Raw genomic sequence first — 14868 nt, 5'->3', positions numbered from 1 at the left:
GAGAGAAATGAGGTAGGATGTGACAGCAGCAACCCTCACAAGGTGACCCAGGAGGGCTGCAGTGCCATTTGCACCCCTTGTCACAAGTCACAAGCCCCTCAGCCACCAGTGCAGCCCTGCTGACAGAGCTTTATCAACTCCTTCCTCAATTCCCTTATCAATTCCCAGGGATGGGAAGGGCAAGAGCAGCTCTCACCCAGAGAACAAGGAAGGGGACAGCCTTGCAGCCCCCAACACCCCGAGTTAGGGACTGCTCTGGATGACAGTCCAGTGGGGCTCCCTGGAGCAGCTCTGCTCTCCCAGTGCCAGTCCCTGCCTCCCATCCAGCCCCTCTCCTGCAGGAGCCAGGGGCATCACTGGAGCGGGATGGTGTCCATGGGATGGATGATCCATGGGAACACTGTCCATGGGATGATCCAGGCCTTGTCACGGCAGGATGAGGCTCCAGAGGGAGCCCAGGCAGAGGCGTTTTGGTGCTCATGAGTCAGAGGGTCTGAGCACGTGGTGGAGTGAGATGTCCCCCAGCGTGGGAGAGGTCCTGGTGGGAGAGCTCCTCACAGCTCTGCTTCCAGAGCACGAACCACAGCCCCAGGAGCAGCAACAGGAAGCAGAGGACACGGGAAGATGGAGCCATCCAGGCAGGGTCTCACAGGGAGGGCTGTCAAGTGGTGGGAGAGACAGGAGAGCAGAGGAAGAATATGACCCTTTTGAGGATCTCCCAAGAGATCCCACGTCCTTGAATTCCACATGAGCTTCCTTCTGGCCTTGCGAGGGATCAGCTGTAGCCAGGACAAGGGGCTCAATATTTGTTCTCCAAAGTAAAAGGGACATTTCCCAACCCCTTTCTTGTAACAAAGGCAAATCCCTGGATGTCTCCCTTCCCTTCCTTTCCTCCCTCAAGGCCAAGCTGGGTCTGAAAACCTTTCATCCACCTGGAAGAGATTTCCTCCCTGCAGAGGAACTTGGACACCAGCATGGGCGAGCCTGGCACTCTCCTCCCCACAGCGTGAGGCAACACAGTGACACACTCAGGACTTCTTCCTCCTCACAGCCTTTGGATGGGCTCCTAAATAACCTCAGGAGCAGGAGACTGGGAACAGCCTGCTGCCCTCAGACACTCACACCAAGGGTGTCCCCACAACACAAATGGATGATCAACCCGCAGTATCCCCACTTGCTCCCAACTTCCAGGGAGCAGGAGATCAAAGTTTAGCAGAGCATCAGCAGTGGCTCCATTTCCCCTCCTTGCAGTCTCTGAGCAGCCACAGAATGAGCAAAGAAACTCCCTCCACTCACCCTTTGCACATCCTTCTCGTGCATGAGCTCCATGGGGAGCAGGGGGATCCTGGCACAGCCCCTCGTGTGCAGGGCACAGGGGGATCCTGGCACAGCCCCTCATGTGCAGGGCACAGGGGGATCCTGGCACAGCCCCTCGTGTGCAGGGCACAGGGGGATCCTGGCACAGCCCCTCGTGTGCAGGGCACAGGGGGATCCTGGCACAGCCCCTCGTGTGCAGGGCACAGGGGGATCCTGGCACAGCCCCTCATGTGCAGGGCACAGGGGGATCCTGGCACAGCCCCTTGAGTGCAGGGCACAGGGGGATCCTGGCACAGCAGGACAGACAAGGAGCCTGAGGCAAACCATCAGCACATTGCACCAGCCTGACAGTTCCTGTGCCGGGGCACAAACCTGCTCCAACAGCAGGTGATGTTCACTCTTCTGAAGCCGCCATCTCTGGAGGGCAGGACATCCCTGCTGCCCAAGCTGGAGTCCCTCTGCATGTCCCCAGCAGACTGTCTTGTCTTCTCTGAACCTCAGCTTTCCAAGCAGCCAGACGTGAGCAAACCCCCTCCGTCCCACCAGGGGGATCTGGATGATTCCAGGTGTGGCTGCTGCTGTTTCAACGTCCGTACCTGACACCCTGACACTGTCACACTGGGTGGGACACCCCAAAGGAGATCCCAGCCACTGCTCTGTGCTGGCATCCACACCATATGGCTCCCAGGGCTGGACACACACCTCCTTCCCTCCCAGCAAGCTGGGAAACAATCCAAGCAGCAGCATTAGCCATCTTATCTTCCTGATGTCCCCAGCCACAGCTCCAAGGGCTTTCCACACAGCTGATCCAAAGGACCAATGCCCCCCAGCTCCTCACAGCAGCTGGCTCAGTGTTACCGTGGAGGGGTCATTAGGAAGAGGGGACTGAGGCACATCCCTGCCACAGTCACCCAGAGGGTGGTGGGAGAACAGCCCAGTCCCCAGAGGCTGCTGTGCCCTCTGAGGTCACCTGAGCACAGGTACCTTGTCTGGACAGGGCAGTAAGCTGGGCAGGGCAGGAACTGGGCACAGGGCAGTACAGCACAGCCCCAGGAGCAGGTCAGAGGCCTGGCCCAGCAATTACCACACTGGTTTCAGGTTTGTCTCCTGGTTCATGTTTCCAGCAGGGGAATGGAGCACACGCCTGCAGCCACTGCCTTCCTCCTCCTCCTCCTCACCAGTGCCACCCTGGGCAGCCACCACCCCTTAAGTCACTGTCCTTCTGTCAGGGCACACAGAGGGACACCAGCTTACATTTATCTCCTGCTTCCTCCCTGCTCTGCCGCTCCAGGGCTCTCACCAGGCAGTGCTGTGGGAAAGGGGGGCTCCCAGCCCAGCAACTGGGGAGGGAGGGTGAGCTGTGCTGCACCACCCAGAGAACCCCGTGCAGAGCCAGGCAGGCACTGGGAGCACTCCCAGGGTACCCAAAAGCTCAGCACTGCAGCCTAAGCCAGGAGAAGGTGCTGCCCATTGGTCTGGCAGCTCCAGGTGGGAATTCTGTGTGGCAAGGCAACCAGCTCCTGCCAGGAGACCCAGAGCCCACCTAGGAGGCTTTGGGAAACCAGACAGCTTTTCCCTGTCACCTTCAGCAACACAGGCTGGATATCAGGAGGAATTTCTTCACAGAAAGGGTTGTAAAACACTGGAACAAGCTGCCCAGGGAGGTGGTGGAATCCCCATCCCTGGAGGTGTCCAAGGAACGACTGCAAGTGGCACTCAGTGCTCTGGGCTGGGGGACAAGGTGGGCATCAGTCACAGGTTGGATTCGAAGGTCTCAGAGGTCTTTTCCAACCTAACTAATTTTGCCATTCTGTGATCACTTCTCATGGACAATGGCTGTAACAGATTTGCCCAGTACCTCAAACAACAGGGCTCCTTCCCCACCCTGCCTGAGGACCAGGGCAGGGACAGGCAGAGACAACACAACAGCACTGCAGGAATGAAAACCACAGTTTCATCTCCCACCTTCAGGATTTCGGAGAGGGAAATGAGGGCAAGCTGAGCACTCTGAAAGGGGTTTCTAACAAGCTACTCACACCCCAGCCACAGTTTAAAGGGGGAAACTGACCCACAAGGACTAAACTCAGTGGGTTGGAAGCCATTCCAGCCTGGCTGCCAAAGGCCTGAGTGCCCAGACGAGGAGCTGCGTGTGACAGCAGGGTTCCCCCTCCTCAGCCATCTGGGGACTGTCACTCTGCAGAGATCTGCCTGGCCTCCTGTCATGGGTATCATTACCAGCCCCTTTTCTGTCAGCAGGATCTGGGTTGGCACAAACACTTTTAGTAGTAGGATCTTTTTTTCCTTTAACCCATATCCTCCTGACAGAACCAGGTTAGGAAGCAGCTGCACCGCCAGATCTGGGGTGGCCTTTTGCAAGGCAAGGCACAGGAAAAAGGGGTGCCTGGATCCAGTTATCCCTTCTATCACCAACCTACAGTTAATTGCAACTTCCCCACCTCCCCTATGGTCACATGGAGGGGGGGAACACCACCAGCTCTGCTCTGTCCCAGCCCAGTTCCTTCACTCCAGAGCAGGCCCTTTTCTCTGCAGAGCCCGGAGCACGGTGGGTGGGAAGGGTGTCATTCCCACTGGTGACAAGGGCTGTTTCCATTTCTGGGTGGCAGAACTGCAGCTCTGCCAAGCTGAGCTGTCCCACATTCCCCCCTCTGCTTTCCTCCCCAGGCTGCTCGAAGCCCCACACATTTCCCTTCAAGTGACTGCCAAACTTCACGAATTTGGGAGGGGAAGGAGAGGGGGAGGGAAGGGTAAGCATCCAGGGGGGCTCACAGGGAAACCTCTCCCAAAAGAGCTGTCAAACCCCTCGCGCTGAGACGCCAGAACCACTTCCCTGCTGCAGTCACACAGGAGCCAACTCGCTGCCACCCTGGCTCCCAGCTCTCCACCCCGACAGGGACAGCATTCCAGAGCCACAGGCAGGACCCACAGCCCAGACCAGGAGGAGACAAGAGCAGCACCATGCAATTACTCTTCCCTGCAGAGTAACTGGGGCACAGGGAAGCTCTGTGGCACGACAACATCCCTCAGCTTACGTGTGAGCATCAGCAGCACCTTCAGGGGAGCAGTGAGCGATCCAGGAGGTGTTTGCCTTCCCACCCCCTCCATTTCAGGACCAAGCAGCTCAATCCATTATGGTTTTCTTTGCAACCTCTCAAAGGTATGGAAGCGAGCAGCTTATTTCACAGACAGGGAAGGGAAGCGTCCCTGAGCTCAGAAATAAAAGGGGGAGTAGAGAAGGGCTATTCCCAACTAACTGGGGCAAATTCCTAAGGCCTGGACAAGCACCCCAGTCTGCTGGGGTGGGATAAGCTTCAAAGCAGAGGGACCAGAGACCTCCATCCCATTCCTGGTCACGCCACAAGCTGTTCAGAATCCTTTCACTGCTCCATCCCTCACGTAGAGGATCAGCCTCACAACCCTCTATTAAGCACTGGAACAGCTTTGTGGATTAAGGACTCTGGTTTGTCACCAGTCTCTCCACAGCAGAAAGGCACGTTCCAGAGATTGTTTCTCATCCTCCCTCGTCCCCTCACCTGTGTGCATTTTTTTGCATGGGATGAGGAAGCCAGGACTGAAACAGGAACACCACAGGACTGGCCACAGCTGCAAAGGTGGTGCTGTGGAGTGGGAAAAGAAACTTCCAAGAGGTTCACCCAAAAGACTCTCTCTCAGTCAGGTAGATCCTCTGAGACCACACTGGTTCCTCTCCTTCCCTTCCCTGCTTCTCTGGGCCCCACACAAAGGGCTTAATTTGTAGAGTCAGAGGGATCACCCTAGTGAAGGACCATGCAGGATACACCCCCCAAGGAGGACCCATTTCATCTTGCTGCTATTAATACCTGGAACATTATTTGCATGAACAAACTGTCCTTTCTCCCTCATTTCTGGGCTCTCACTTCCCTGATTTGTCCCAGAAACCCCAGCCAACACACGTTCACCCTTGTCTAGTACATACTTCCATCCAAAACCCAAACCCTCTCCTTTTTTTTGAGTTAATTACTCATGTTTCTAGTTCACACCACCTCTTCCAGCCCCCGCAGACAGGACACAGCTCCCCTGGCTCCCTCGTTCATTAAGCAGCCAATTTGTGGGCCCAAACCCACCAACACTCATCAGGGAAAGGGGCCAAGGCTTCCCACAGCTGCCCAGTGCTGTTGGGTGCCCACCCACGGCCAGCCCCGTGCGTGGGTGCTCAGAGGGACTGAGCTTCTCTACAGCCTTTCCAACTGGGAACACATCCAGAGGGGCCCAGGGAAGTGGGGGAGTCCCCATCCCTGGAGGTGTTCAAGGAAGATCTGGACGTGGCACTCAGTGCTCTGGGCCGGGTGACAAGGTGGGCATTGGCCACAGGTTGGACTCCATGATCCTGGAGGTCTTTTCCAACCAAAATGGTTCTGTGGTTCTGCAGACACTGCCAGACCTCTGGGTTGGGTGGACATGGCTCAGTTACCCCCACATCACAGAGGGCACCAGGTGCCCACCAAACATGCAAATGGAGGAGAAGTCAGTCTGCCATCGTCCTGTGCCACCTCTGCTGCCCCCTGAACTCCAGCATCCCACCAGCCCCCAAGCTGGATGGGGCTTGGACTTGTCTTTGCTTCCCCAGCACCAAAGAGCCAGAGGGACTCGGCTCTCCCTGGCACAGCCTCGGGTTGGGCCCAAGGGCTGCCTGCAAGCCCTGTGCTACACTGGCACAAGGAAGAGCTCAGCCTTTCAGAGTTGGGCCTAACTCTGCCCACAGCAGCCCAGGCAAAGCCTTCCCCCTGCAAACAGCTGCGTGCCTTTGGTTTTGCTTCAAGAGGAAACATGTTCTCTCTGTCTCCAGGCATTAAACAGCCAAGCACGGCCAAAAGCATCCAATCAACAGCACAGAGCACAACAAGTCAGGGCAGAGGGTTACCATGGAGCTGAGGAAGCCCTGACTTCCCATGCAGACCCAGAATTGCTAACCTGCCCTGCCAGAGGAGCAGGGAAGAGGATCGGGCTCCTCTCCTTCACCGTGTCCTCACACACCACAGCCATATCCTGACCTCAATTTCGACACACACCACCAGCATCCCAGCACAACAGCCCCATTCAGCTGCTCTCCCAGAAACGTGGGACAAGCTCAACACTGCCCAGCAGCAGCAAACACCCCAACAGGCTTTTCCAGGATGGTGTTTGGGGCACACTGAGAGAAGGATCACACAGCAAGGTGAAGGACTGCACTGAAAGGTGAGAGGGGCAGGAGAAGCCACGAGCACCTTATCAAGCAGGTCCAGGGAATGGGAAATCCTGCCATTAGCAGGATCCACTGCAGAGGATTTCACAGCTAATGAAACCCTCGCCACCACAGACCACAGCGAAAGCAACAGCAGCGGAGCATTTCTTTCCTGATAAGCTGCTTTTATCGGGAAGTTCAGCCCGGCTGCCCACCCCGGCCCCAGCCAGAGAGCAGCTCCAACCCTATGCCTTTAAATCCCCTTGGCAGCACCAGGGGCTGTGGGAGCAGACACACCCAGTGCTCCAGCGCCGGAGCACACAAACATTTCCTCCCGGCCGCTCCTGCACCGCGGCTCAGCCAGAGCCACCTCGGACCTGCCCGGGCCGTGCCAGAGGGAACACAGGCTGTTCCACACCGACCTGCACCTACAGCTGGTTTCCTGAACTCCTCTCTGCTTCCCTGCCAGCACTGGACATTCTTCCCTCAAACTTCCTCCTTAAGGCAAATATTTGGAGTCTAACAGGCATTCCTCATGGCAGGCACAAGTTAAATATTGGCCCTAAAACAACAGCAAGTGCCTTTCAGTGATTCTGGCTGGAGGAGCACAGCTCTGGACTTTGATTTCTGGCTCTGAACAAAAATAGGAGCAGATCACTGAGTGTTACACTCTTCTCCCTGGAGAAGTCAGATTTGAGGCCCTGCAAGTCCCCTGCCAGGACCACAGCCAGGGTGGGAACTGTCCCCTGCCTGTGCTCTCTCACACCCCGGGTGTCTGCTGTCACCCAGCCAAGCTGCTGCAGAGCATCCTCTGCGCCGTGCACAGGATTAGTCTGAGTCTGGTTTCCAGGTCTGTGATTATACATCCCCAGAGAGACACCAGAGAAGACCTGCTGGGAACCTCTGGGTGTCATCCAGGGCATCTGCTCGCCTGGTCCTCCCTGCCTCTGGCTGCACCACCACCGCTCCCAAAGGTGCCCAGCTCTCCACCCAGCCATGCCCAGCAAACATCTCCTCAGTGCAGAAGAGCTCCAGGCTGTTCCTGCTCTGCAGGCAGCCCAGCTCCCACAGGACAGGCTGGCTCTGGTAAGAAAACATCCCAGCAAGGCAGGAGCCCGGGCAGTCAGGGAGGTGTCAGCACAGTAAAGGGACAGGGAAGGGTGAGGAGGGAAAAGAAACCTGCAGTGAGGTCAGGACACTTGAAGCATGGCAGCACGAGGGCTCTGGGATGCCGTGGGCATTTCCCACATGGATCAGGGGAGCAGAGCTGATGTCACGGCTCTGCAGCCAAAGCCCTGCAGAGCTGGGCTCACCTCACCTTGGAGCAGCCCTGCCATGCCCCATCACTGCTGACCCGAGCCTGAGCAGAGGGGCTGCTCTGTCCCCTCCCACTGAAGGCAAGCCCTGCCAAAATCACCCTCAAAAAGTCTGCTCCAACACAAGGGGTCTGCCCACAGCTTCTCTGTAAAACACCTCAACAGTTACCCCAAGAGAGGTTACTGCAGCAGGGCCCGGGTGTGCCTGAACAGCAACCTGCACGCCAGCTCAGACTCACAGGGCTCCTTCTGTCCAGCCAAATTCAGCATGGGGGGTTGTTAATGAGCTCCCCTTTCACCCTCCTGAAGGTGATGCCTGTGAGCAGCACCTCGCTGGGCTCTCCCTGCTCTGAGCAGCAGGCCTGGGAGGCAGGAGAGGGACTGAGAGCTGCTCCCTGGCAACATCCCTTGCTGTCGTGTGAGATGTGAGATGGAGCCCTGACGGTGTGCTGTGCCGGAATTCCACTCTCCACGTCCTTCCCGAGACACCCACCATGCCACTTCAGGCTGGGGAATCTGCTGGGGGCTCTGACACCCCCTCAGTGAGACCCCCCCGAGAGGGCAGACACCCCTGTAGGTTTAAAATCGGCTGCGAGTTACCCTGGAGGAAACCTTAAAGCTCCGAGCACTTCCTATTCCCTCCCCGGGCAGCAAAGCCCATGGAGCAACAAGCTCCAGCAAGTTTGTGCAGGAATTCCCAAGGCTGGAGGCAGAGACGGGTCTGTACCTGTGAGCAGCAGCAGCTCCGGTGCCTCCTCCAGCGGCAGGTGACCCCGCACCCCAGAGCCCACTGCTGCTCCTCAGTTCCAGCTTCCTGCACCTCTGCACCCACAGGCCTCTCCTCAATAATCCCTGGATTTGGGAATAATAAAAGCTAGACTTGGCCTGAACCCGGCACGGCCTCTGGGATGAGAGGAATGGGCTCTGTGGGTGGGGGGATTCCAGGAGAGCCTCGGCCTGCCCCTCGCCCACGCGCACGGCACAGAAGGTGCTGGAAAGCACCATCCCCTCCCCGCATCCAACCGGGGGAACCAGGCACAGACTGTAAACTCCATCGCTGCCAACAGTCCCTGCTAAAAAAAGGAAAAGAGAAAGGGATTCTTGCTTTGTTGTTTGTACCTCGGTGCTGCCTCAAAAGCAGCGATTTTTTTACCTGGAAACATCGGGCAGTGACAGAGCCCGCAAGGATGGAGCTTCTGTAGCACAATCCCAGCTCTGTTCTGGTTTAAACTGGATTTCCACTGACCTTTCCAAGCCTGTCATTCAGCCCCCACGCCCAGGGAACAGCCCCTCTTAGCAAGACTTTCCAGCCCCCAGCCTGGGAAGGGGAATGAACCCCCAGAGACTTGGCCGCGTTCCCAGGGAGCCCCCAGGTCCCTCCCAGCACCAATCCTGCTGCTCAGCTGCAGGGCTGCAAAGCTCTTCCAGAGGAAAGCTTCACAAAATCCAAGTTCAAGACCAACCTTAACCCCTGTTTATTAACTTAAGAACATCCCTCTCAGGCTGACAAAGCCCAGGCATCACCTGCCAACTGTCTCATTCACCAGGGGGAAAGCAAAGGCCAGGCCTGCCTCATTAAAAACCATTACATAACATTAAATAACAAAGGGCTACAGGACATTCTTTGCTCGGTGGACACTTAAGAATGAATGACTCAAAAATTAACGCTTCTTTCCTCCAGACTCTCAGTGTCTCCAACACCCCGGGGAGCCCAAGGAGCACCTTATTTCCAAGGCAACAGTGTCTTGGCTCATCCCAAATCCCGCTCTCACATCCAACTTATTGCCACAGACACTAAACAAGACACAAGCACTTCCCAGCTCTCTCTCAGAGCACTGTTCCCACCAGACAGCAGTGGATGTGTCTCTGATCCCTCACGAGAACAGGGGAGGAAGGTGAGATCTCAGCCTGTGGCCCAGGGAACCCTTCCCCAGCCTAAGAGGAGCTCTGCTGGACAGGACTCCAGGCTCCCCTCACATCACCAGCTCAGCTCCTTGGCACATGAGGTTATGAGAGGACTTGGTTTCACTGACACTTGGTTTCAAGACACTAAGACCTGCATTTCCTCCGAGTGAGGACGTTTCCTCAGCAGGGGAGGCACATGCCAGCAGAGCATCACTTGGAAATGCCAGTGCTACCAACCTCCCAGCAGGAGACAGACTCCATGGGCACCCGGACATCTTCCTGGACACATGGCAAACTCCTGCCCCTCCTCTCTGGAACCAGAGGAGCCAATTTAAAGTGTTTATAGAACTAATTGAACTCCTCTACTCCAAGCTCTGGGAGTGGATAAAACCATGGACTTCTTGCTCCATGCAGCATTTTAGAACACCCCGTTTCAGCTCACCCAGAGAGCCATTTCCTGAACCACACAGGGCTCCTCGGCTCTGAGCACAGCGAGAGGAAGGCAGAGAGACAGCCTGTGGTTTTACACCCACTGCATCACCCGGGGCTGGGGGGCCTGGGAGCTGTGGGGTCCCAGCTCTGAGCACTGCGGGTCCAGGGCAGCCCCGTGTGTCACCCCAGCACCTGACAGTGTGGGACAGACAAGGCAGGGGGGTGCTGGAACACCTCAGCTCCATGCACGGAATCACACGTGGTTTGGGTTGGAAGGGATCTTAGAGCTCATCTCATCCCACCCCCTGCCACGGGCAGGGACACCTTCCACTAGCCCTTTGATCCAACCTGGCCTTGGACACTTCCAGGGATCCAGGGGCAGCCACAGCTGCTCTGGGCAACCTGTGCCAGGACCTCCCCACCCTCACAGGGAACAATTTCTCCCTCACATATAACCCAAACCTATTCTCTTTCAGTTTGAAGCCATTCCCCCTTGTCCTGTCACCACAGTTCCTGATGCCCTGGCTGCTGTTTTAAGGCCAGTTATTAGGAATAATGCACCAAGCTAACAGGCAAGGGAGGGGCTGCCCACAGGAAGGGCTGCAGGGCTACAGCCTGGGCAGGGATTTAGAAAAACTCCCCAGGAGATGGAGGGCAGCTGGTGTGAATTAGGGAGCCTGATGCTCCACACTCAGCTGCCCCCGAGGAAAGTCACCTTTACACCTTCCTCACACCAAAGCTGCTGCTTCTCTACAGCAACAGACCTGCCAGCAGGACGCAGAAACAGCCACTCTGGTGAAAACCCCAAACTATTCCCAGGCACGCAGCTCTTCTGGCAGGAAGGTAACTTGTTCTCCAGTGGAATCCCAGAGCTGCTGGGACCTGCTCCCCCTCCTTCCCCTTCCCAGCTCACAGGGCACAGCCAAACCCAAGCAGGGCCGAGGAAGGAGGCTCAGCTTCACAGCTTCTCACTGCGCCCACGACGAGCCACGTCTGCCCAGGCAGAGCCCAATTACAGGGCTGTGGGCAGAGCTGCTCCCACAAGCTCTGAGCAGAAAGTCGTGGCAAGCACACCGAGGGGGCTCCTGAGCTGGCACCCGGGCCTGGCCCCGCTCAGCAGCACCACGAGGGAGGAGGGTCTGACTCCCTGAACTGCAGCTGGAAGCCACGGGAGCAGCACAGGGCAAACCAGGCCACCGTGTGCTGGTACCAAACCCCACGGCCCTGCTGAGAGCGGGGAGGGTCTCCTGCACACCCCACCGCCCCTGCACACCCCACAGCAGCGTCTCAGGGGCTGCTGCTCTCCCGAGGCTCCCTCACCCCTCCCACTGAGCCTTCACTGCCTGTAGAGCTGCAGTTCCTGTCTGAAAGCAGAGATAAACAGCTTCCTACCCACACTGGCTCACACAGGGACTGGGCCTGGTAGCAGTGCCCAGGCACACACCTGGAGGGACCAGCCACAGCACAGGAGTGCTGCTCCAGCACAGCTCATCCCAGCTCCTCAGAGCTAGGAAAACCACGGGAGAGGGGGGAGTGGGCAGGGGGAGACAGCTCCAGAGCACAATCAGTCCAGGAAAGATGTTTATTGGCAGCTGCTCTCAGTCACGGTCTCTTCCAGCCCAGTGGGGCTGGAGGGGGAAAAAATACCGATTGTCCATGAGCACAACCCTCATGTCACTCTCATTGATCCGCTGAGTCACTCCCCTATTAACAGTTTTGACAACACCCGGAGCTGCTCAGGAGCTCGGACAGGGAATACAAAACAAGGCCCACCGGGAGAGCAGTGCCCAGGAGCCTGCCCAGCTGCCAGGGCCAACTTCGTCCTCCTCCTCCTCTCAGGAGCTGCACCAAGAGCACCCAGCACACACCTCGCTGCAAGGGCAGGGCACGCAGATCCATCCAGAGGGCCTGGAGAAGCTGCTGGACACAAAGTGTCCCCTGCAAACCACCACCAACTGCACCCCGGGTGTGTGGGCACAGGAGCAAAGCAGGGAGGCAAAGGAACCACACAGGTGATTTTTAAGGGAGTTATAAGTGATTTATAAGGCCTCACAGATCTGTCAGCCAACAGGGAGGAGATCAAACCCCCAGGCAGAGGCATGGGAGGCCAGTCACCCTTACAGCCCCCCAAACTTCATGCCCCCACAAACCTGAGCACACTGGGGTCAGACCGGTCTGCACCACAGGACCACGACCCTCCCAGCGCCCCGGGGAGCGACAGAACACCGCCCAAACAACGTTCCTATCTGCAAAGCACCAAATTAAAACAAAACCAACAAATCTTTGGCAAGTTCCTCCCAGCAGCCAAGCCTATCCCGCCACGGCGAGGGCTCCCCATGGAGGCCTCCTGCCCTAATTTGCAGCAATTCTTTGTCAGACCACTGGCAAACACCAAACGTTTGCTCCAATCTGTTACATAAGGCCCAATTTTTAAGCCCCTGTCGTGGCCATGGGGAGATGGGGGCACTCTGTGCGTGTGGCAGCCTGGCAGGTGAACTTCCACACTGCTCTGGTTGCACTTCCACATCTGCAACCACTTGTTGTACAGAGGGAAAACGAATGGATTTGGTTAACGAGGCGACTTCCAAAGGTTTTACACACCTTTCTACCCGTGTCCTGGTTACCTCGAACTGCCTGGAAAGGACTGATGTGGCAACTCCAAAGAGGTTTGTCAAACTTTGGTTTTTAACTTCCAAAATGCACCGAGCACGGCAAGTCCTCAGAGCACAAAAGAAAAGGCACCTTCCTGACCATCCCCACAGCTTCCCGTCGTTCGCTCCCCGGGATCCAAGGCTCGGATCCCCGGCTCAGCTCCCTCCTGCCAGCCAGGGACAGGAGCCACGGGGCCTCCCCGGCAGAGCTGCCTCTCCTCTGCAAACCTCAGGAGCAGCCCGGATCAGCTCCTGTCTGCTGGGGGCAGGAGGGGGGAGGGCACTTTTTCCTGTTTCTCACATTCATCCTCACCCGCTTCGCTGAAGAAAACAAAATAAAAATAAATTTAAAAAATCCGTTTTAAACACCACGTTCGGCACAGGCCCTTTCCCCCCCAAAATAAACACTTCCCAAACCCCTCCGGTGAGAGAGAGGAAAAGCCACATACAAAGGAGCCAACATCCTGCAGGCCGGGGCAGGGTGCGGGCCGGGGGGGACGATCCGACCGCATCCCCAGCGCCCCCCCGGGCCTCGGGGGGATCCTGAGGGCCTGAGCCCCTCCCTGGGGGGCTGAGCCCCTTCCTGAGGGCCTGAACCCCTCCCTGCGGGCCACCGAACAGGCACGGCCGGGAGGGCACGGGGCGAGGCGGCCCCGGGCCCTCAGCCCCCGGCCCGGAACCCGCCGATCCCCGACCCCAGAACCCCCCACTCTCGGTCCCGCCGAACCTCACATCCCCCCCGCGACCCCCGGGCCCATCTCAACCCCCTCCTCACCTTCACCACCCCCGAGCCCTCCGTGCCAAGCCGGGGCACCTCCTCAGTGCCCACCGCCTCCTCAGCGCCCACCGCCCCCTTCTCTCCCCGCGCCCCCACCGCCCCCGCCCGCGGCGCCGCCCGGCGCGGCCCGTCCCTCCCGGCTCTGCCGGGCCGTGTCGAGCGGCGTCCCCCCGTCCCTCCCGGTCCCTCCCCGGCGGCGCCCTCACGGCGTTACCTCGGCGGGTCCCTCAGCGCCGGGCGGCGGCGCCGCTGCCCCGCGGCCGCTCCCCCATGGCGGCGGCGCCCCCGGCCCGGCCCCGCTCTCAGCGCCTCAGCCTCCCCTGCGCCGGCCGCTGCGCCAACGGCGTAAAGTCTGAGCCGCGCCAACGGCGTAAAGTCCGCGCTGCGCCAACGGCGTAAGGGCCGCGCCAACGGCGTAAAGTGAGCGCTGCGCCAGTGGCGTAAAGTGAGCGCTGCGTTAACGGCGTAAAAGCTGCGCCAACGGCGTAGAGCCCGCGCCGCGCTAACGGCGTAAAGACCGCGCTAACGGCGTAAAGGCCGCTCCGACGGCGTAGACCCGCGCTGCGCTAACGGCGTACGGGCCGCGCGGGGCGCTGGCGGAGCCCTGCGCCGCTGGCGTACCCGCCGTTGTGAATGCGGCCCGCGGGGCGGGGGGGCCCGCGGCGCTGGCGCAGGGCGCGTTCGGGAATCGCGGCGGGCGCCGCGCGGGCTTTGCGGCGGCGGCGCTTTACGGCGGCGGCTCCTCCTCGACGTTAACGCCGCGGCGCCGTCGGGACACGCGGCGCTGTCGCGACAGGGACCCCGCGGTACTGCTGCACCACAGGGGTCAGGCTGCGCTGGAGGGATCCACATAGGGCACAACACACTTCGGGATGTGGCCCCAGCGTGGGTTGTCGCGACTGGGATGGCGATAGGGCGCCGTGCTCCCGGCGGGGCGCAGGGCTGTGGCGAGGGACAGCGGGAGGGTTGGGGCGCAGCGGCCCGGCTGTAGGGACAGGCCTGTGTGGCCAGCAGAGCACAGGGGTATAGCCCTCATTTGGGGGTACAGCCCCTGTGCGGGGGTACAGCCCATTTTGGGGGTACAGTCCCCATTTTGGGGGTACAGCCCCTTTCTAGGGTGTAGCCCCTGTGCAAGGGTACAACCCCATTTTGAGGTACAGCCCATTTTTGGGGGTACAGCCCCACTCTGTGACACAGCCCCCATTTTAGGGCACAGCCCCCACACACATCCAGCCCCACTGTGGACCCTCT

At 58.8% G+C, this 14868-nt stretch overlaps 1 protein-coding gene across 1 annotated transcript in view; it reads right to left on the bottom strand.

Annotated features, from left to right (window-relative positions):
• Positions 1-13898, bottom strand: part of CSNK1G2 (casein kinase 1 gamma 2) — a 42065-nt gene extending 28167 nt beyond the window's left edge. Inside the window, exon 1 of the mRNA XM_017837043.1 lies at positions 13832-13898. The gene's annotated coding sequence lies outside the window, so the exon portion shown is untranslated. The remainder of the gene's footprint in view (positions 1-13831) is intronic.
• Positions 13899-14868: the final 970 nt, after the last annotated feature.

The sequence above is a fragment of the Lepidothrix coronata genome, unplaced genomic scaffold (genome assembly GCF_001604755.1).
Source record: "Lepidothrix coronata isolate B3197 unplaced genomic scaffold, Lepidothrix_coronata-1.0 Scaffold290, whole genome shotgun sequence".
NCBI classification, from domain to species: Eukaryota; Metazoa; Chordata; class Aves; order Passeriformes; family Pipridae; genus Lepidothrix; species Lepidothrix coronata.
The sequence above is the reverse complement of the archived record's forward strand: the minus strand, read 5'-3'. Positions and strand labels throughout refer to the sequence as shown.